The sequence below is a fragment of the Alosa alosa genome, chromosome 16, assembly GCF_017589495.1.
Source record: "Alosa alosa isolate M-15738 ecotype Scorff River chromosome 16, AALO_Geno_1.1, whole genome shotgun sequence".
NCBI classification, from domain to species: Eukaryota; Metazoa; Chordata; class Actinopteri; order Clupeiformes; family Clupeidae; genus Alosa; species Alosa alosa.
In genome coordinates this window covers 8,421,640-8,444,291 of record NC_063204.1, presented here as the reverse complement: position 1 = coordinate 8,444,291, position 22,652 = coordinate 8,421,640, and positions in this window count along the sequence as shown.

Here is a 22,652-nt window from a genome sequence, read left to right as displayed (position 1 = left end):
GACATGCCCTGGTCACTTCCAGGCTAACGAGTTTTGACTAAAAACGGTAAAATCGAACTTTCTCAAAACACATCCGAATGACATGATTTTGACATGATTTTAACTTTAATATCAATATGCAACACTACCAACATTTTTGTTCAGTTTGTTCATTTCAAAGTTTGCATGGGGAATCTAATCTATTTTTTTTTTTACAAATTCGGTTTTAAGCCTTCAAGCAGGCCGTCAAAAAACGTGTCTCTGTAGGCAGCCTAGACTCCAAGATCTGTACACAAAAACAATTGGTGCTACCAACCACTCAAAACCAAAATAAATAGTGTTCCAACCAGTCACTGACAGGGGATGGACACCGGAAGTTAGATAGCGCCCAGACTTCAGTAGTACACTATATGGTCCAAGACGGCCGTATTTGCAAATAAAAGTCATTTGTTTGGTATTTAAATGCTTTCTGAAATTATTTTCTGAAAGTTAGATAGAAACAGACACTGTACATTCTAAAAAATCCTTTATTGTGATCCCAAAACATGTCTGAAATGTTGTGTGAGACAACTATCTGACGTTAGCAAGCAAGCTAGTTAGCAAGCTAGCAAAAACTACACTGTTTTGAATGGACACTAGCAGGGGATTCCAAATAAAACTGTTTTAGCAATCAAGTTCCCTGTGAAGTTCCCTGTGAATTTTATACCCTGTGCAGTAGGTGGGGAGTAGGGAATTCAGCGTAATCGGAACGAAACCTTAGCTTTCCAGACAATTGGCAGACATTGGAAAAGTTACTAATGTGATGGCTTGTGAAATAACATCTGGGCATTTATTGGACTGACTTAAGTTGCATACCGTCTGTGTTAACTTCACTCAGCAAGGAAAATACTCTGTTCATCCATTACTGTATATTACCCCTTTAAAAAAGACATAAGTCCACCAGTGTGATGTAACTTTGTTAATACATAGCCTACATGCTGGCATAATATTGATATAACTGGACTTTTTGTATAGACCAGTGATCCTCACTATTTTTTTCACAAGAGCCACATTGGCAGTGCAAAATCAAAAAGAGAGCCACTTTTACGACAACATACTAACTCATCTTTGCAAATTTGCATTTCTACATATAAATATCCCACAAAAAAAAAATAACACAGCCAATACAGCTAAATATATACAGCTAATGCTTACTGTAATAACTTCCTTTCACCTTCATTATTTGGGTGAAGGAAGAAGTATAATTCAGATGTTTGCGTTTTTGTAGTGCAGTATTGTATGTTTATGAAGCACATTTGAAAAAATATATTGGCTGTGTTACCGCATAGCCTACAGTGGGTCCCATTTAGAAATGGCCACATAGCACATTCACGCTTTCCGTGATACACGCAGCTGCATGAAATGTATTACAACTTATCGCCACAAGGTGGCAGTTTAAGTCCGCTGTAGCATTGCCGGTAAACAGAGCAGCGGATTGCATTCAAAGGCGTTGCAAGTGGCAGTGAGATACTGTTAGCAGAACGAATTTAAAGATCACCTCGTTGAAGTCATACACTAGACTAGGCTAAATCAGAGCCTACTTTTGTTTTTATCAAGCTGGGGCCAGAGATGATGGCCTTTGGCGAACAGTTCAGGCCTACTCAAAATGAGTAAAACTAAATTTGGGGAAATCTCACCAAAGCTGCATGCGAGCCACCAATTATAGCTTGACGAGCCGCATGTGGCTCGCGAGCCGTGCAATGAGTAACACTGGTATAGACTGTGACTTATGATCAGTAGAATCACAGTCTATATTACACCCTTTGCACAGTTTATCAGCTACTTACTGAACCTCCAGAGTGTGGAGTAACCTTTTCAACACATCTCTATTGTACTGTCCAAAACATGATGCATGATGGAAAGAGTCAGGACAAAAGCTTCCAAGGAGCCAGGAAAGTATATGTACTGGACTTTTATTGACTTTATTCATAGTTGCAGAACACAGGTGCACAGAGCAAGAACAGGAATTTTAGCCACAATATGCAGCAAGGACATCATTTCAAGAGAGAAAATAAAAGTAAAAGTTTTCAAATATGTTATATCTCTTTTTGAGCCATAGCAAAATGACAATGATGAAGGACTTCAATGATAAAGGTTCAATTCAAGAGTTCCTTTTCAGAGTGGGAGCAACAACAAATGCTTCAACTTGAACTTTGAATAGCACATCAAATTCAAGTACCACTTTGTGTGTGTGTGTATGTCTGTGTGTGTGTGTGTGTGTGTAAAAACTAACAGATGTTTCAAATGACAGCACCACTCTGCGTCTTCTGACAAAGTGCATGAAATAGACACTGTCGATACTCAGGTCAAGGCAGACATATGCTAATATGTGACCTTCTACCAGGATTAGCTCTGTGCTCTTAGAGATCTCTCTGTGGCATTGAGTCTCCATGACACCCCTCCTTTTATAACAAATCCCCTTGATACTTTAAAATGGTGTGTTCTTAAAGTACTGCATGAACGCAGAGACGTTGCTTTGAAGTGTCAATTAAAATAACAACCTATACTGTATCTGCTGAAGGTGACGTCTATTCAGTCATTCTATACAATGTACAAACCATTATGAATAGTGACACACAGTATGCTTTATAATAATAACTAAATAGGTCTCTAACCTGAGCTAAACACTTGACAATCTCACTTAGTCAGCATGTGGCAAAAAGTAGGAGGCTATTATCTTAGCGCAAGGGCATGTACTACTCACAAAAAGTTAGGGATATCTGGCTTTCAGGTGAAATGTACAGAAAGTACTAAAACATTAAACTGTTGGACATGCACATTCAAAAGTTCAGAGAAGGTCACATTAAGTTCACCTATAAAGGTTATAGTGGATTTTAGATTCATTCTAGCCTGGCTAATGTCAGACCTCATCTCATTGCGATTTGGTCTGGGAACTACAAGTTCATTTTCTCGTATTTGAAACGTGGTTTACGAACGCCCAATACAAATGTCTATCAAATGCGTTAGTGCGTAGCTCATAACCGCTTCGGGATGTTGTTATCGTCTTGCTGCCCCCCCTCCGTTCTGTGATTGGTTCTTTCGTTGAGGTGAAAACTAAGTCCATGGAATCCAGGCTGCCTAGCAGCGTAAATAAAATCATGCGCAAGGCAGCATGAGAAAACCCAGGCTAGATTAATTCTGAAATTTCACCCGAAAGCCAAATATCCCTGACTTTTTGTGAGTAGTGGAACTGGACTTTATTTCAAAGACAACTGAGAGAGCATCTCATGAAATCATGTAGGTGTAGGAGTCTGATGCAAAGACTTTGGGCAGGAACATTTAGTCTGAAACAATAACTGGATCTATGTTATATTAATAGTATATTACAGTCTGGACAATGTGTGAGGGCCTTTCCAATAGGAGCTAGCAAGAAGTGGAATGAGTACCTGCAGTTGAAGTAGAGTAGGCCTTCATGTCAACCCTTTAAAAACGGGGTTCGAGTCGACTCTTTCCTCTCAGCTGTGGCATCTAGAGGAAGGAGGGGTCATTTGAACAGTCAGAGAGAGATTGTCATTCTATATAAATACTCTAAAGTAAAAAAGACACATTACACATTTTCACGGCTATGTGTGTTTGTTCGTAAAGGGATGCAGGAATGAATTGTAGTGCAGAAGAGCTGAAATGGATTGTAGTTTTGTAGGATTGTAGATTGTAGTTTTGTTGGATTGTAGATTGTAGTTTTGTAGGATTGTAGATTTTAGTTTTGTAGGATTGTAGATTGTAGTTTGAATTTGATGTGCTATCCTCTGGACCTTCACCTTATGGCATGGTGGTAAGTTCTTATGATTCCAACGCAACCACAGGGATGTAGTGGAGGCTACACAAGTAAATGCAAGTAAACACAATTTATCCACCTCTGAAATTTCAGAAACAGAGTTTATTCACCTCTTATTAGAGTGTATCCACCTCTCAAAAGAGTTCATTCACCAATTGCAACTTTTAACATTAAAAAATCACACTGTATTATCCACCTTCACTATATATGTATATATATATATATATATATATATATACACACTCATCAACACTCTAGGAACCATTTGATACCACTAGTATTGTTATAAACATTGGACAATAACCTCCATCAAACATGTTCTGAATGCCTTTTTTAAAAACCCGCTACCGCATGGCACAGTCCACCTTACCGTGATCACAGAATTGATAGTTTACCCACCTCTTGCTCTACCACTAAACCACTGAACGCAACATGTCAACATGAATGTTTAATCTCTCACACTATGACAGTTTCCATACTGAGAGTGGGGAAGTGAAACAAGAAAATGAAGGATTGTGGGAGTTTGCTTTGTCTTTTGGAGGACAGAATTTGATTAAAATCAACAGAAAACTAATCACGCTTGGAACACAGTCGAAATTAGGTGATTGAATTTGCCTGCAAACACCAGGTGAAGTTAGAAAGTCAGAAAGTTGAAAACATTATGACATCCGGCGATTTTTTTTTTTTTTTGCTACACTCTGGGGGCATGAACATGGACCCTGATGGTAATTGATAGAATTGCATATGGGAAGTTTCAATGTTCCTTTTTGTGTCTAACATGTAATGTAAAAGGACATGCTATTAAATAAATAAATAAACCCAATTCCCTTATTGTCCTTCTTTTTCTCTTTCATGCTCCTGACTCTATGATGACTTTCTCATTGTTGTCTTTCTTGTCTTTGTTCAAAAGAGGAACATTATGCAAAATGAAATTCATTCCTTTGAAGGTCTCAAAAAAGATCTTTCTCCATTTTGTGCCCATTGGGATTGTCCCTCCATAGTGAATAGGGTTCTATTTTTGTCTTGCTTGCAACTCTGTACATTGAAATTATGTCATTGTTGTACATACAGTACATTCTTGACAACTGCTTGGCTCCAGTGATTCCATGCAAAAACTTACTCAGTTGGCAAATTTCACCAGATGTATTCTTTGGTTTGCTTTATTGTTGTATTGATATTGCAGGAAAGTGTATTCCCATCAATTTTACATGGACAAAATGAAGCCTTTTGAAAAATGAATATTTGACAATGTCGGTCTTTCCCTTTTCCCAAAACACCAACTTTGGGGTGTAAATGACATGTCACGGTAATTATCTGCATTTTACATTCTATCGAATGATTTCACATCCAGGCCCTTAATTTAAACATTGGGCAAAGTACAAATTCTTAAGTCTAACCAAAACTAATTCAATTGATATGCAAAATCTATTAGCTAATTTGCTTACATCGGTGGGTCAGTCCAAATCTCTCACACTCCACATGGTGGCTCTCACTCATGCATGAGAACTTTGCTCATTGACTGACTTTGCACTTGATTTGTCCAGCATTCAAATTAGGGCCTCCAGTGTCATACTTCTAACTGTATGGTTGCTGGTATGGATTATACATGATTATATATATTATCACTCTCAGAACAGACCAGTGTTCTATTGTCCACTGCAGCTCATTTAAATCCTGTGTCTCCCTCTCAGAGCCACTCTGATACTACACACACACACACACACACACACACACACACACACACACACACACACACACACACACACACACAGATATCTGGATATCTCCTGCGCTCTCCACTACACTAGGGTCACAGGTGTGACTTACAAATAATGCAGAGGAAAGGGAGACTCACCTGAGGGGACAGATTACCACAGAGATGCTGACTACTCTGCCTGCACACACACACACTGTCTCTCTCTCCCATACACACACCGACACACACATACGCTCTCTCTCTCTCTCTCTTACACACACACAGAGACACACACTGACACACACACACCTCTCTCTCACACACACACACACACACCTCTCTCTCTCTTTCTCTCTCTCTCTCTCTCACACACACACACACACACTCTAACAGGCCTGAGGAGGGAGGAGGGACCTTAATGCGGGAACTGTCCCTGCAGGAGCTTCACACTCACCAGGTGCAGAGTGTGTGTGTGAGAGAGAAAAAACACCTCACCTCAGATCAGCACTCCATGCTGGGAGGATCACTCCCTGTCTTCTTTCTTTCTCTCTCTCTCTCTCTCTCTCTCTCACACACACACACACACACACACACACACACACACACACACACACACACACACACAATGGAAAATGGAACCGTAAAAATGGACACTTGCAGGTTTCCAAAGTCTGACCAGAGGGTCAAAAGTGCAAGAGCACAGATGCCTTTTCTCCAAAGGCACCAACTGATAAGCCTGCTCTGTCCGTGTGTGATGGCGACACCTGAGCACAGCAGCAGCACAGCCTTTCTCTTACGTGTAAATGCATATGAATAAACACTTATCAGTACAATATGGGCAGCAGCCTGATCACAATGTCAGGGCAATCTAAGATGCCTGCATATACCAGAGTTGTGCAAGTTGACTTGTCAGACGTGTTGACATCTTTGTCTCAGCAGATCCAGATGACCAGTCCTCTGGGTAGTTGGACCGAAAGGTAGTGGCTCGTCTAAGGAACCTGTGTCCACCAATCATGTTTTTTGCGCTGATAGCGCCCTTAACTTCAATTTTAGAGTGCTTCGGTCAAGTGTTTATTGTTGCTAGGTTACAGTCGTCGTGAGAGAACTGACATTCTAGTGGAATCCATGCATTTCCACAGAATTATTTTTGGAATCTGATCCCTTATCATACCTGTTCATTCTTATTCGTCGCTCGACTTACCGTGACTAAATTCAAGATGGCTGCAAACGCTAAACTTTGTGAAGATACTGTCTGTATAAATCGTCTTGTAAGTAAACTACCAGTGCTTTTTCAAAGTTCTCAATGTCTCGTTTTAAATGTCAGGGCCATTGGAAATCTACCAATGAAGTGTGGAGATACATTGAGCCTCGCAAATGGTGTAAAACAGTGATTTATTTGCATGGCTAATCCGATGCCGAAGCACCACCATTGAAAAAGCTGTTGGTAGCATCGGCTAACTAGCACCAGATTTTGGAGTGCAGGGGAGAAGCCGAGATGGGCTTTTAGACATACGTTCACACTCGGTATCATGTTTCAACACACTTTAAGTCAATATCACACCGGAATTCTCCTTTAATGCCAAGAGGGCCCACATGGCCACCAAAACCAGTCTTGAAACTCCAAAATAATTCCCATCAAAACGTAGTTCAAAACGAATGCTAAGTTTCAGCCAGTGACTGTTTGCCATAGAAGGCCATTTCCCTCGTCAGCTATCACTAGGAAATAAAAGGCGGCTAACAATTTGAGTGTGAATTACTTAGCTGCTAACACTACCGCCACCACTGCACACAACTGCGAACCTAGAAACATTCCCGAGGTCTAGCTAATGTAATTTAACTTACCTACTGAATCCTTGGTTATCGCTTAATCAAGTTATGAAGTTCCTCGACGTAATAGCAATATTATCAAACAAGCTAGAGTTAAACTTAACGTCCTGTCTAGACAAAGCAGCTACGAGTTTGTTGCTAATTGATGATTGGTATTGTCAGCTTGCTTGGTTCCTTGATTACTAGCCGTGTCGTCATGGGCGGATTATGAACTTTGGGGCCCCTGGGCCCAGATTTATTAAGGGCCCCCCACTTATTGTCATATATGTGGGAGAGGGGGTTTGGGGGTCCTCCCCCAGAAAAAAAATAATTTGTTTGATGTGATTTCCTGTATTCTGGTGCATTTTGGGGATGGCCAAAACTAAATTCAATCAGATTCATAGCCTACATCCTGATTTGTTGATATTGAGGCAATGATTCCATGCAAAGGCTTGGGCTTCAGGTCCTCCTGACCCCCCCTTGGGCCCCTGGGCCCCTGGGCCTGGGCCCGGTAGGCCCGTGCAGTAATCCATCCCTGCGTGTCATTAAAAACAGAATTCACATACTCCATTCGAATAAAAAACACCAATTAATTGTAACTTACATTGGGTGTGGTAGGAAAACATTTGTTTATCGTAATTTGCTGGATGAAGCAGACGCCAAGAACGTAAACTTTCTTGAAGAGAATTAAGCAGTGTGAAAGCAGTGTGGTCGAAAGCGATTAATTACAGGCTGTGTAGTACTAGTTTAGGGAGCACCAGATTGTATGCAGGTGTTCCGTTCGCATTGGGTCTGCTGCATCAATTAGCTAAATGATCTCTGATCATTGGAACTTGCTACACCAGACGTAATAGCAGCGCATAGCCTACGTTGGAAAAAAAAATAGATCAGTCTTCTAAAATAGCTTTTACGCGCTGCGTAAGAAGCACTTTAGTTACGCACCCTGAGTAGCCCCCCTGTTACACAGACACAATCTGAAGGGAAGTTTGAGATGATAGCTGGTAACTGGCTGCTTGTCTAAGCAGCCATGAGTTCTGTTACCCGGAAAGGACTCAAACTGTCATTTGAGTTTAAGAGGTTAGTAATAAGGAAATAGACTTTGAATTGGTTTGATAGAGCAGTAAACTCAATTTCAGAGCCTTCCAGTTAAATGTACAGATGGCTTTGTAAATACATGGAGTATGTTCATTTAGATGATTTCTATATATGATTTGAATGCATTGCCCCCTGCTTCATGTCATAACGACAAATAAACATCCTCAAAGTGCTTTAATACAGAAGGTACTCAAGGTATCAGTTATTAGCAGCAAACTATGAGGTTTGAGATTTACATGCACACCCTCTATCTGTTGCACTCAACCCCAACACACACACACACACACACACACACACACACACACACACACACAAGCACACACTTCAAACAGCCTATTTATCTGTACACAAACAATGGTTAATGTCCAATGCACATCTTGTTTGTATCAATACTGAATGTCAGACGGATTTATAAACCCAGACAGCCAGCCTGATGCACTGTAAATAGATTCCTGTCATGGGAGAGGATTTGAGTATGTCTGCCATGACTGTCTGTCCAATCTGGTAGCCTATATGGTGGCGTGTTCATTTTACTACTTGATAAATTATGAGAAAAATGCCCCCAGACTGCTAGAACATGGTCTTTTTATTTATGTCAGACAGCTGATGTGAGCTTGCTTGGTTGTATCCTGTTATGCCTACACTACACATGGTATGAGAACAAAAACATAAGGATAACAAGGAAAGATTGAGTTTTGATTGTTGATTTATTTAGTTAAATGCACATTAGCATAATTAACAGGTTTCTGTATATAGGTAGGAAATATGTTTGTCTTGTTTGTTTATGTGTGTGTGTGCGTGTGTGTGTGCGTGCGTGCACGCGTGTGTGTGTGTCTGCACATAGTGTGACCGCTCTTTCTTTCTCTAATTCTGTGTTTGGACCCATGCAGGAACAGAAAGGCTGTGGCAAACATCAGAATCCTCTTCTGCCTACATACACCACATACACACAGACCACACACACAAACACACACACACACACACACACACACACACACACACACACACACACAAACATGCACACACACACACACACAAACATGCACACACACACACACACACACATGCACATAAACACACACACACACACACACACACACACACACACACACACACAAATCCCTCAGATCTAACTTGGATGGCACTATATTTTCATCCAGGCGAACCCTCCATTTATTTACTGTAGAATTAGCTACAGTATAGACCCAGTCATAAGCAGCTTGAGAGGGGACAGACAACCAGCTGCAATGCTACATATCTGCAAGGTTCAACAAGTGCAGACAACTGGAAATATTCTCAAGAAGCAGTCATTTGTGGGATATACTCTATGACCTGTTTAGATTGTGTTGCAACTGCTCAGACATTCATATTTATTCCATGTCTGCCAATTCTACTTGAAAATAATAATACAAAAATAATGCAAGTATGCAGAGATAGTTATTATGCTACCCAGTACCCAGCAAAAACAGTGTTTTCTGACAGTAGATTTACAGTACTGCAAGGAAGTCTTCAAATACTCCTGAATGTGAATATGAACAACTGAGGAAGGGTAAGCCAACACATTTAGATTTTGGGTGTCCCATTTTGTGCTAACTTTCATGTCAGTTGAACAACGGTTATTATTTCATGACTGTATAGTTCTGGTAAACCAAATGGTGCCAGCAGTGGGCCCAAAATACTGCTCTATACAAAAGACACACAGACAGAAATCCTTTTTCAATAGTGACTTTGAAGTGTGTGGAGGATCCTTGATGCTCTGAACGCTAAGTTGTCGGACAGATCCAGAGAGAGAGAGAGAAGCCTCTGCCAAACATAGACTCAGTCTCACTTAAGACAAATGGCAAATCTCATGTGAGACAGAATTATTTCTGTGTGTTTCTGTGTTTCAAGTCCTCTGATTCTTTAAGGAGCTTTGGGAGTGAACAACAAGTGAACAAAAGCAGTGGGTATTTTTAGCTTAGAGTTGCTTTCTTCTTGATGTGCTCTGTTTTTTTTGTGCACACAGAGAGATAAGCTTTCAGACTGTGTGTGTGTGTGTGTGTGTGTGTGTGTGTGTGTGTGTGAGTGAGAGAGCATAGATAGGGATTGCATTTCTTTAGCATTGCGGCCTGGTGTTATGTTTAGGAGTGTGGTTTCTATTATATTATTATATTATCTATTATATATACTGTATATTTATACACAATTAGTCCATATATGTTGGCAAATATTATTATGCTTTAATTCAGGGGTGTCAAACATGAGGCCCGAGGGCCAGATCAGGCCCGCCAGCAGGATTCATTTGGCCCCCCAGATGTTTTGGGTAGGAAGAGAAATTTAGAGAAAAAAATATATATTCACACCCAGTTGTCTTCAACAATGCATAATAAGCAATATTTCTATAATATGATAAATTGATTAAACCATCCTCAAGAAGGAAGTAGCTAAAAAAACTGACATGGAAGTAGGGTATTTTAAGAGGAAAAGAGCGGTATATGACAGCAGTACATGATTTGTACTTGTTTGCTCATAAGTAAGGAGTATATCATGTAACAACACTATGATACCCATGCAGACAAATGATAATGACCACGACAATGACGGCGCCCGTGAGGTCTTACTCCAACAAGTCCGGCCCACTGCCTGATATGAGTTTGACACCCCTGCTTTAATTACATTATCAAAGTGACAGTAATTATCCATTTAATATTTCAGATATTTATCAAGCATGATTAAATGGCTCAAAAAGGGAACATAACAAAGGAACAGATATATATATATATATATATATATATATATATATATATATATATATATATATATATATATATATATATATTCCCTTTTTTATGTATAACAGAGAGAGAGAGATGTTTTGGGAGAGTTGAGGGGGATTGGGAAATGTTTGTGTAGTTTCTATCACAGCTTGCAGTATATCCTTGGTCCGTACTGTGATTCTGCATTCTCAGCTGCAAATGACTACATATTCCATCATTCATATTTCTCAGTTAAACCAGCCTGTTTGATATAGGCTTATCGTTATCCACACACTAGAACATTAAGTCCTTTTTTTGAGCTGTGCAACTTGGTTTCAATTTATTGGCTTTAGATGAGTACTTGAATCCTGTTTGAAGACTTGCAATGCAACACATTCTGCTGGGATATCCCTCACAAGTGTCTTTTAGCATCGCTCAAGGATCATCAACTACATATCTTTTGAAATTCCATTTCTCAGAAAAATCAACAGTCAAGGGGAGTTCAGCAAGGCATCAGAGGCCATGGCTATGATAGCTTCAAACATTTGCCAAAAACAAAGCATTCATTTGCATGCATTAGTACTGATATGATTTGTTTTACCCCTCAGTCTCCTGGCTGCCCAAATGCAAATGGCTAGGTGTTTGTTATTAAAGCTGTGTGCTGGCTGGTGCAAATGTTGTGTTTTGAAGGTTACAGCTTGATCTGGTTCTGCCTCCCTCATATGTATATGCATGAGGGATGAAGTGGCAACCAGCTTTGGCCCTGCAGCGCTTGCTTTTCATTAATGACATGCATTTATTCTGTGGCATGTTCCAGACTTGGTGCTCATTCTCACTTCAAACCCACCTCTTAAGCATCAGACTCATCTGCCTAATCGGCACAAATACATCACTTGTTTATCTCCCCTCACGGACGGGCTTGACACTTTGAAATTGATTGACACTACATTGACACAAATGACCATCTGAGATGTAAACATTTCAAAGCAAGGATTTACCTTATTTTAGGATAATTAGGCAAATAGCACTTTGTCAGAGATATGGTCAATTGTGTTAGCTCATAGGCCATTCCAGTTCTGTGGAAATCACAAGTGAATGAGATGTATAAAGACATGCACACAAATGAAGAAGCCGCATACAGCAATGCTCACACACAGACATAAATGAACACATTGATAGACACATACATTATTAGCATGACAGCTTCATCATTTTTACAATAGTCCTTTAAAGGTGCAGTCAGCAATGGCACAGGAGGTCATGTTTATTTATGAGAGACCAGAGAGCTACTGTAGCTCACCCCTCCCTTCAGTATTCCCAATGGAGAAATTCCATGAGGGCAGGGGCGTAGGTTTGGTCTGAGCTTTGGTGGGGTTTCGGTATTTCTTCCATTTTGATCGTTTTTAATGATTTTGTTTCATGGCTTCTACTGAGAAGAAAACGTTTTTCACGCTAATATAATGTTAAAGTTGCCTTTGTCGTTAAAATTGCCTTTATTGATTACTTGTAGTTGAAGTCACAATGTATCTTAGTCACAGTCGGCTTGTGAGTACTTGAAAAATGATACCTAACCCCTAGTTGCCAAAATCGGTCAGAGGGAGAGGGTCAGAGAAGGGGTAGCCCTACCGTGTAAAAAGACGTTTTCGAACGGCCAATATACTTGAGAGGGCAATAAATATCAAAAGTTTGAAAACATATATTGTGTTATTTGTATCGATCCACCACTACTGTATATAGGGCCTAAACATAACATGTACATACATGGCATTTGATTGGAGGCTAGTCTCACTTTGTCCCACATCAACGTTAAAATAGTTTAGATTTGTGTATATTGTTTCTGTTAATAATGTCTTATAAGTGTACATTTCATTATAATATTCAGATTTATCATAAATAATTGAACATGCACATGTCTTTTAAATTCTGCTCAATAGCGGTGGAGGTCCATAGGGTCACATTTGAGCATTTAATAATGTACTTGAAAGTATTTTCTGAAGTAACTAATTTGTAACTGAGTATCTAATTTAGTTACTTTTTGAAAGAAGTAACTAGTAACTGTAACTAATTACTTTTTAAAAGTAACTTTTTGGCCTGGCCCTCCTTTGCACCTAGACTCACTCTCAGTTAGCTGACAGCTAAAAGTTGTTTAATCCTCACAAGTCAACCATCCAACCATAGAGCTGCAGAAGGAGAGCACCTCATGTCATCCGCTGGCTTAAAATGGGCTGACTGGAACATGAAGTTGGCATCCATTACAAAAGGTGCAGCAGGGCTTCCTTTTACTCTAACTGGGGCTTGAGCTATTATTGATTAGTATAGCACTCCAGACTTTTCATTAAGGCCGTCAGATCCCTAGTCAGGTATTACACCTGAACTCCACCACCTTAACTTCTATTTTCTGGAGAATCAGTGTGTATTTCCAGTGTTATACTGTATTTTGAAGCACCACTCTGTAACTACCACAGCTAGGCACCACACATTTAAGGACTGACTGTGAAACAAAAAGAACAGAATCAGAGGGCATTGTGATTTAGACCAGATCAAAAAAACATGGGGATTTCTGCCATCAAAAAGACATGGGGATTTCTGTAGCTCTACTGAACATTTTTGGAGGTTATTAAAAACTGTGTTTTCTAAGACCATCTGCTTCCCAGGATAAGGATCCTGTCTTTAGGCCAAGGCCGAGTCTCACAAATCAAATGCAGAGTGCATTGTGTACTGACAAATGCTGGTAGACTTAAAAACCATGTTCAGACAACTTCAGGGAATATAAAAAAAAGTATCTAGACAGGGAGAAAGACCAAAAAAATAAACTTTCACTTTTTTTTTATTTAGTCATTTGTTGAACTTGCGAAGTGTTGCCATGTACTGAATGTGTCTCTCGTTAAAAATGTGTCCGTGTCTAATGCTGAGCGATCCTACTATAACACGACTTTTAAAAGCACTTTGAACACCCAAACAAACACTACATACCTGTAGTTATTCTCTCTGTATTCTAAAGAACATGGCATGTAAGTGTTGTTTATTTCACTGCAATTATTTATGTTATACAAAGTGCTTCATTGCATATTCATTAAGGAAATTAAAGTATACTTGTGTCATATTGCTGCACTTAAAGTGCAGTGAATGAATTCAATAGGACCAAACCACTTAACCCAGTCACAGATGAAAAACATGTGGATAGATTTCTACTATACTGATGTAATAAAATCCCTTTACAGCCTCTAAGCAGAGGGAATTAAAGTGATGCTTCTCTGCTTATCGAGTTTTAGCTAAAGTTAATGGACACTTTCCTTCAATGGTCCACAACCATGTACAGCAAGAGCCCTGCTTTGGCATGTAAGAGGTGTTTGTTGATGAGTAACAGAGTAGATAGTACTTTATTGACAAATAGATTGATAGTACTTTATTGTCAGAATTATTTTTTTTTTTTGCTTGCATTTTTTCATAGCAGAGAGATTGGATGAGGAAGAAGGTACGTTACGAGGAAGAGGGAGTAGTTAGATTAAAGCCACTTTAAAGGAATGAGGGGGTCTAGGAGTGTGATATACCACTGGAGTCCGTCTTTAAACACATCTGCTACAGTTAATCACAACATAGACTAGATGGACTCACCCATTACTCAAGGTCATAGGTCAAGATCACATGAGGTCATGCATGTTATCCTCTATTTGCACAATGTTGCCCAGTCATCTTGAAGGCTTCACATAATTTATCACAATAAAGGCAACATACACTCATTGGGTACTTTAGGGCATGGAGTTTGTCATTCATTTAAAATCAATGCACATATCATTAGTATTAGACATGTCAATAGACTGGAGAAGCTCTCCTTAAACTCACAAATGACGACCACATAGGTCAAGGTTCAGGCACTGGAGATTAAAGTGGGCGGGGACATACTCAAACACTTTGTGTCAAGTGTGTTCAAATCTCAACTTGACTCGTGTCAGGATAGCCACACTCATTACATACCTCTACCAGAGTACCTTTAAGCATTATGGGGCTATAGACGGGTCAATCTCAGTCACCTGAACTTATGGAACACCACCTTGGATGTTCTAATTGGCACCGTCCATTTTCTTTTTCCAACTATGCACATACAACTATCTCGCTATCATTGTAATTTTTAGACATGTAAAAATCAAACCTTTCCCACCTCAACATTATCTTGTCTTATTCATCATCCCCCCCCCCCCCCTCCCCCACAGCTAATGATTAGCACCATGGTAAAAATCCCACATAACCTACCCCTACCTGACTGCATATTCAGGTTAGATGTAATTGATTGTATCATTGAGATGGGGTCTGGGAACTACATGTACATTTTCTCGTATTTGAAACATTATTTACGAATGCCCAGAGACGTTTATTGGGCGCTACGAATGTCTATCAAATGCGTCTGTACGTAGCTCAAAGCCACTTCGGTGTGTCGTCATCCTCTTGCTGTCCCCCCTCCGTTCTGTGATTGGTTCCTTCGTTGAGGTGAAAACGAAGTCCATGGAATCCAGGCATACCTGTCAACATTTAGCTTTCCAAAAACGGGAGATTTTTTTTTTTTTTTTGTGGGGTCAGTGTTTATACCGGATCTGTGTTTGCATATTTAATACGTTTCATACACGTGTTTCAACACTGCATTTCGGTTCGGTCGTTGCTTTTACCTTACCATTACCTTACGCATTCCAGGTATGTATCCACCAGCTGCCTGCCTGCAGCCTACTTCCAAAACTCCAAAGCTGCAGCTGTCACATTTGGTTCCGAGGGCACTCAATACCAGTTTATGTGATGTGTTAATCAATTAAATTCCCAACAATTTCACAACAGCTAGTTCTGGAGTAGGCCTAGGCCATTCAACTAGCCCGCTTGCACGACGAGACTCAGGCTGCGCAGTCGGCACCCACTTCCTTATTTGGGTTTTGGGTTGCCTGGTTTTAGCCTATGACAAAACGGTTGAAATTGAAACTAAGTGATCATGTATGTGTAACCTGGCAACCTGGGAGATGTCAGACTAATAGAAAAAATGAATGGATCAATGATTTTAAAATGAAGTTTGATGGCCATGCAAATTACGGGAGTTTTCCGGGAGAAATAACAAAAAACAGGAGGGTGCTGGGAGATGACCTTGAAATACGGGAGAACCCGGGAAAAACGGGAGTGTTGACAGGTATGAATTCAGGCTGCCTAGCAGCGTGAATAAAATCGTGTGCATAAGGCAGAATGGGAAACCCCAGGCTACAGAATCCCCTCTTTTGGGGCCAGAACCTTTGAATCTCTCTAAGCTCCTCAACATTGCCCACCCATTATGAACCAATCCTGACTAAATCACTCACAAAACTCAATCATCCCCCTCAAATACAGAAAGACAAATGAAACAGTATCAGAACAGACAGAATACTGACAAACACAGATAAAACCCAGACCAACAGACCCACCACTTTGACAGAATAACAACAGAAAGTGTTCAAGGCTTAAACATTTCAGAATGTATGAATTGCATGCAAAAGGCTATTCAGGTTCTGGGGCCATTCAGGTTATAACTAGGTCAGGGCATGTTTATATACAATATTAGTCCAATAGTTGTTGAACCTTTGGGCTCCCAGTTCTTTCACTGTGCCTGACTTCTGCATATGTGTACTTCATAACTAAATTATATGTCAAATAATATACTGACTTTCCTCTGCAATGGTGTCGGTTGTGGTAGAGTGTAACCAGCTTAACGTTCGTTTTCAAAACTGTGCAACTCACCGAGTGGTTAGTGGTGTTTGTTAATTTTCCAAAACAAGTAGCATGGCGAAATACCGTTTCTGTCGTGTTTAATTTGGCATTTTGTAAAATCCCATTGATTTCCTTTGGAAGACTCATTGCATGTTGATATTACTGCGCCACCGTCTATGCTTCAGGCTCAAATATTGAGCGGAAGTTTATACGTGGTTGTGAGGTGTCTGAAAAAATAGTTTCACAATAGCAAATAAGACGGCTGGAAATCATACATTGCACCGATATATTTGATTTTAATAATCAACGAACACCACTAACCACTCGGTGAGTTGCACAGTTTTGAAAAAGAATGTTAAGGGTTGTTTTAGGACATGTTTGTGCATGCCTGTTGCAGCCACTCTGAAGCAGTAAAGGCGATTCAAAACGAGCCAGAAAAGTCGAGACAGGACCAATTGTCAAAATTTCGGTGTCCACCACTCTAGTTCATCCAAAACAAACCAGAAAAGGGACTCAAAGTCCCTATTATTTGTAATGTAAGGTAATGGATGCATATGCCTCGTTTGGAGTGGTCTCTGATTATCCCCCCAGCTGCGATGGATGGTAAAAACAGAGCGCTGCAGTGGCTATTGCAAGTAAGCAATAGAACCCCTGTGCAGGACGTTTGACAAACGTGGACGCAAAACCAGCAGGGGCCATGACTCTGTCAAGCCCAAGGCTTTCTGACAGAACACAGTGAGTATTGCGAGCTTATTTACATTAAATATTATTGCCATAACAGTGGGCTGGTGTGAAAAAATGCTGTACGTTTTAAAGGATACAACTGTATTTGCCTCATGCTGCTTCACTGCTCTGGGAGCAGGGAAAAGGATGATCCACAATGCACAGTACATCATTACTAAACCCTCAAATACATATCCGCTAGCGCTATCATTCAACTAACCCTAATACCCTGGGAATCCCCAAGGAAGCAATAACCTACTTGGGAAATACTTACTAAATCATGGATATTAGACCGTTGTGCTTAAGGTTAATTGATTAATATATTCATAAAAAGTTATTTTTGTAAGGATTTTAACAAATATGGGCTTTGTTTCCTCTGAAATAACATTGCTGTGAATATCTCTTAGTTTGCCTTTTTTTTCTCTCTCTATAGGAGAAACTTTCCGGATCATAACTTAGCATGTGTCAGTTTTGTCTTTACACTTCAGGTATAAATCATGGCAGACATTTCTAAAGAATTTTATATCAGAACTGATTCTGTCAAGGCGGGATAAATGTACTGCTCAGCAATGCTACTGAGAGCTCAATACATTTCCTGTTTCCTGTTTCAAAAGATGTTTTTATGTTTATTTATATTTTCTCTTTCTGTTTCTCCTTTATTTGTCACTGTATATTTTTGCATTACAGTATGTCATTGAAATACCCTAAAAGAGGTTTTTGTGCTTAATATTCCTTATCTACATTTTAGGAGGCACTTCCCTGTTGCAGGTGTCATTTTCACGCTTTGGCTTTCAAAAGTTCCCATTTTCCACTAGTGACTTACGATGACAATGAATGAATAACGATGACAGCCTCACCCATCACTCTGTTTTTAGTATGCGTTTCACCTCTATTGTCCTTTATGGGCTTCTCTCATAGAAACAAATCCTTACCTTTTAAGGCACCAGGACCATCAACCCATCCGGCACAGTTTTCACGTTTCTAAGCGCTCAATACGTCATCAGTTTCTATAACATCTTTATTGTTAATACCAGCCCACTCATATGTGTAGAATGCCACAGTATTTCTTCTACCCGGCCTGTCAGTAGTATCAGTCAGAGACAGCACCATTCCAAGGGCACTAAATCAGAGATGAGGTCCATGCATACTAATGGCAGATAAGCTGTCTGAAGATTCACTTGGCATATTCAGCTGGACTTGATCTGATCAGAGTTTCTAAAGGGAATCATTATGGGCCAGAGAGTTTGTATTCAGAGCAAGATATGTATTTGTATTTATAAGAATAGAATATAATGTAAGCTTAACTTGTCTGAATTGATAATATGTTCACACATGTCCCTAGTGTGTATTTCCACACAGAGTGTTTCTATCAGTATACCATTAATTCGTTTTGTGTATCGACTGTGGATGGAATGGCCCTTAAAATGGACTGGTAATATCATGTGATGAAAAGAATAATTCAAGAGGTGGAGAGCTCCATTGTGTGAAAGTTGTTTTGGCTCACATTATTGATTCCCATGTGGCATGGCATGCATCAAAGGCATTTGATGAACATCTTAGAGAGTTAATTAATTAATACTGTGTGCTCTGTTTTATCTTAATCTCCTCCACAGCTTTCAAAAATATGCCTTCCTAGTTTATAGAAAAATGTGTGTGCTTTTTTGAAAAGTTTCCAGTTCCTCAGAAAAAGTCTCTTGGTGTGAAAGAGCCCTTTGTTGGAGTGTGGAGGGGCCTTGATTTGTTACACACCACCCTGCAGCAGGGAACCATACACAGTGAATGTGTTTGTCAGAGATGTGCTTGTGCTGCTGGGGACAGCTCCACTTGTTTTGTTCCTCCTACCTCACTCTCTTTTTTACCTTTGCTGCAATATACTGATGAGTGTGAGTGTGTGTGTGTGTGCACATTTGTTTTTTTTTTTATCTAACATAGCCTTGGAGTTAAAGTGAGAAAGGTGTCATGTCTGAGTCCTTTCTAGGTTGTTACAGTGTGAACTCCTCCTGCAGCAAGAGATGTCATTGTTTTCATATCCAGGGCTTGTGCCACTGTGCCGTTTCCCTTCTGCTGCGATGTGGTCACACTGCGACAGTGTTGACTGCTGTCGACAGAGAGAGCATTGCGCCAGAAGGCAGCAAGGGGGACAGGATGTAAAGACTTAATTTACAGTGTCCTTCAGTGACCCTTTTAATGGCTTTTGTAAATATTTAATGCTAGCATTTACTGGAACATTTAATTTCAAAATATTTGAGATGCATTTCCTGAAGGAGATACCAATGGACTAGAAACATGAAATCACAGAGTCAGAGGTTTTGATTACTTGTTGCAGTTCTTCCATAAAGACTCAGAGGGAAAATTATTTTCAAGGTTTAATTCACAAAGAATTTTACAAGGTAAGAAAATCTAACACTTAAATAAATAAAAGTCTTTGGCATAGGGCCCCGCATCGGTCCAGCCAACATCTAGACACCACAGTTCCTGCCTGATAATAGCTGGCAGGGGCGGAGCCTACCCCCGGGACAGATAGGCAAAGACCAAACTGGTGGTGGTGGGGAGGAAAAAGGGGACACCTCAATGCCGTTGGGGCGCATGGCCTTTGTCCTGCTGGTCTAAAATAAAACTGAGGCATGTATGTTAGGGATCAGCCCTCCCTGCCCTTAACCCACACCCAACCTGCTCCGTCTTTCTCACATTCATACCTAGGCTCCTCCCCTGAACATTATTATTATTATTATTATTATTATTATTATTATTATTATTACACATGGACAATTACAGCAAACTCTCAAAGCAGCCTTTTTACATCCTGGACATGTACCTGTGAGTTGTGAATGCTAAAAAGACAAAATCCATATTTTACCAATATCTCTCAGCAGGCGTGTTGTTAGACCTGGGCATTCGGGGCTACAGCCCCGGATTCTCTGGGGATAGCCCCGGATCTATTGGCCGTCAACAACAACAACAAAAACTCTAATCGTGAATGAAATAAATAGCTCCGTAGAAGAGACTTTTGTGTTTTGTGTCCATTGTGTGCATTAACAGCAGCGCAAGAAAATCTGACGTGATCTGGGCAGGTTTAGAATCATTTGTTGCAAAATGTTGCAATTTCAAGTACCTTCTCCTCTACGCTATTACGCATTGCTGTTTTGTGCTTCTACTAACTAGCCTTAGCGAAATAAGTGTACAGAAGGACAAATAGATATTAGAAGTTTCTTTAGAAAAAAAAGGGCAGAGCAGGGACAAGAAGTGGAAACTCACAGTGTGTCATCATCTTCCGCAACCCAGGAGGACATTTCAATCAGCTCAGGTTCGTGAAACGCAGCCCTCAAAGACAACATTGATCAATGCTGGTCTGATGTTACTAGCTAGCAGGCTACCACTGCACTTCACTTACTTGAAGGACACTTTGTTTGAATAACTAGAAAGAGACACTAACTTACGTTTGGTTCTGTAGAATGGAATCACATTCTTCACCACCAACAAAAAATTGTTTTCCATGACAGTATAGTAGTTGCGCCAGTCTTTTTTACCACAAGTTAGCAGTGCAGACTTAGGCTACGTTTATACAGTGACGATGAAAATTCTAATTTGACAGTTTAGCCAGAGAAGTAATCAAGGATCTTTGGTTTAGCCGTTTAGACGGAGACGCAACCCGGGTCGTCTTCAAAACTCTACACTCTGGAAGGAGTCTTCAGATTTTTGCGTCTTCAAGCCCCGATGGCGGGGTCGCCGTGTAAACAAAAGGCACTTATGATGAAATATTTTGTCGTCTTCCTTCGCAATCGTTCTCGTATAAACGGCCCCTTATTCACTGGCGTTGGTATGATTCCAAGAAACGGTCGAATGTGACCTTCGGCAGTGAGTTGAGCGGAGCAAGTGGCAAAAGTTGAGCAGAGTTGAATGAATGAGGAGTGAGCGGTTTTCACAGACGGACTTTGGCTATAATACCTAACATCAAGCTATTCCCCTTCACCAACCCAGTAATTGTGTCCAAAATTATACTTTCAGTGATCGTTTGAAATACATAGCGGTAATAAACAAGACTGCAGTTTCAATATATCGTGATTTACTATTGAATCATGGTCACATGCGCAGTAAATATGGTAAACCTGACCTCGTTTGAGCGGGCTTCCAAGCAATGCATGCTCAGCTTGATTTTGACAGAATGGAATGGAATGTTTATCCCAAGACGAACGCTCACACCTGTGCACTTGACAGAGGTGCATGACGATGTTTATTCTACAGGCTATTTTAATGTCATATTTTGGGTGTTGTATGCGGTGCACTTTGGCAGAAGAGACGTTCTCCTTACACGGTCTTTAAACATCAAAATATTCGGAATGCCGTGACGTGAGTTATTACGATTGGCCTTCCTTTTCATTCTCAAAGTAGGTTAAAATTGCATGTTCATCAGCCCGATTTTCAAAATCTCTTGGGGGACAAAAAGGTCTCCAACTTCTGGGCTCCAGCCCCGAATGTCTTAAATAGCTAGCGACGCCCCTGTCTCTCAGACAGGTCACACACCATCGTTAGCCTTTTCTTCTGTTGTGGTTTAGGGCTCATTACCATCCCACGGCCTCTGCAGATGAAAACGCTGGAGTTATGTGGTGCCTTAACTCACCAGCATTAGATTCAAGCAAAGACCATACCTGACCAAGCATGAAATTGAGCACTTAGGCCGTTGTACTCACTGGTGACAGTGCTAGAAAAAGTACAGTAAAAATCCATGCGACTGCCTCCTGGATTCAAAGCATCTTGTTCTTGTGGACTCTGAGAGGGGAATGCAATTTTCACCAGACCACAGACAGACACTGCCATCTTGCCACATTTCCCACGAGTGACCATCAGAAGGCAGGGATTCTGGAAACTTTTCTCTCTCTCCAGACCTCCCTCCTGTGCGATTGCACACTTGCACACATCAGAAGAGGCCTGCTCCCCTTTCTGAATAATGACGAGACCACACTATCTAAAGAGTTGGTGGGGGAAGCGAAGTGTGTGTGTGTGTGTGTGTGGGGGTAATCTGACTGCATACCATTCATGCCCAGATCATTTCACCAATATAAGACATCAAACTGCTCTCACCAGTAACCAA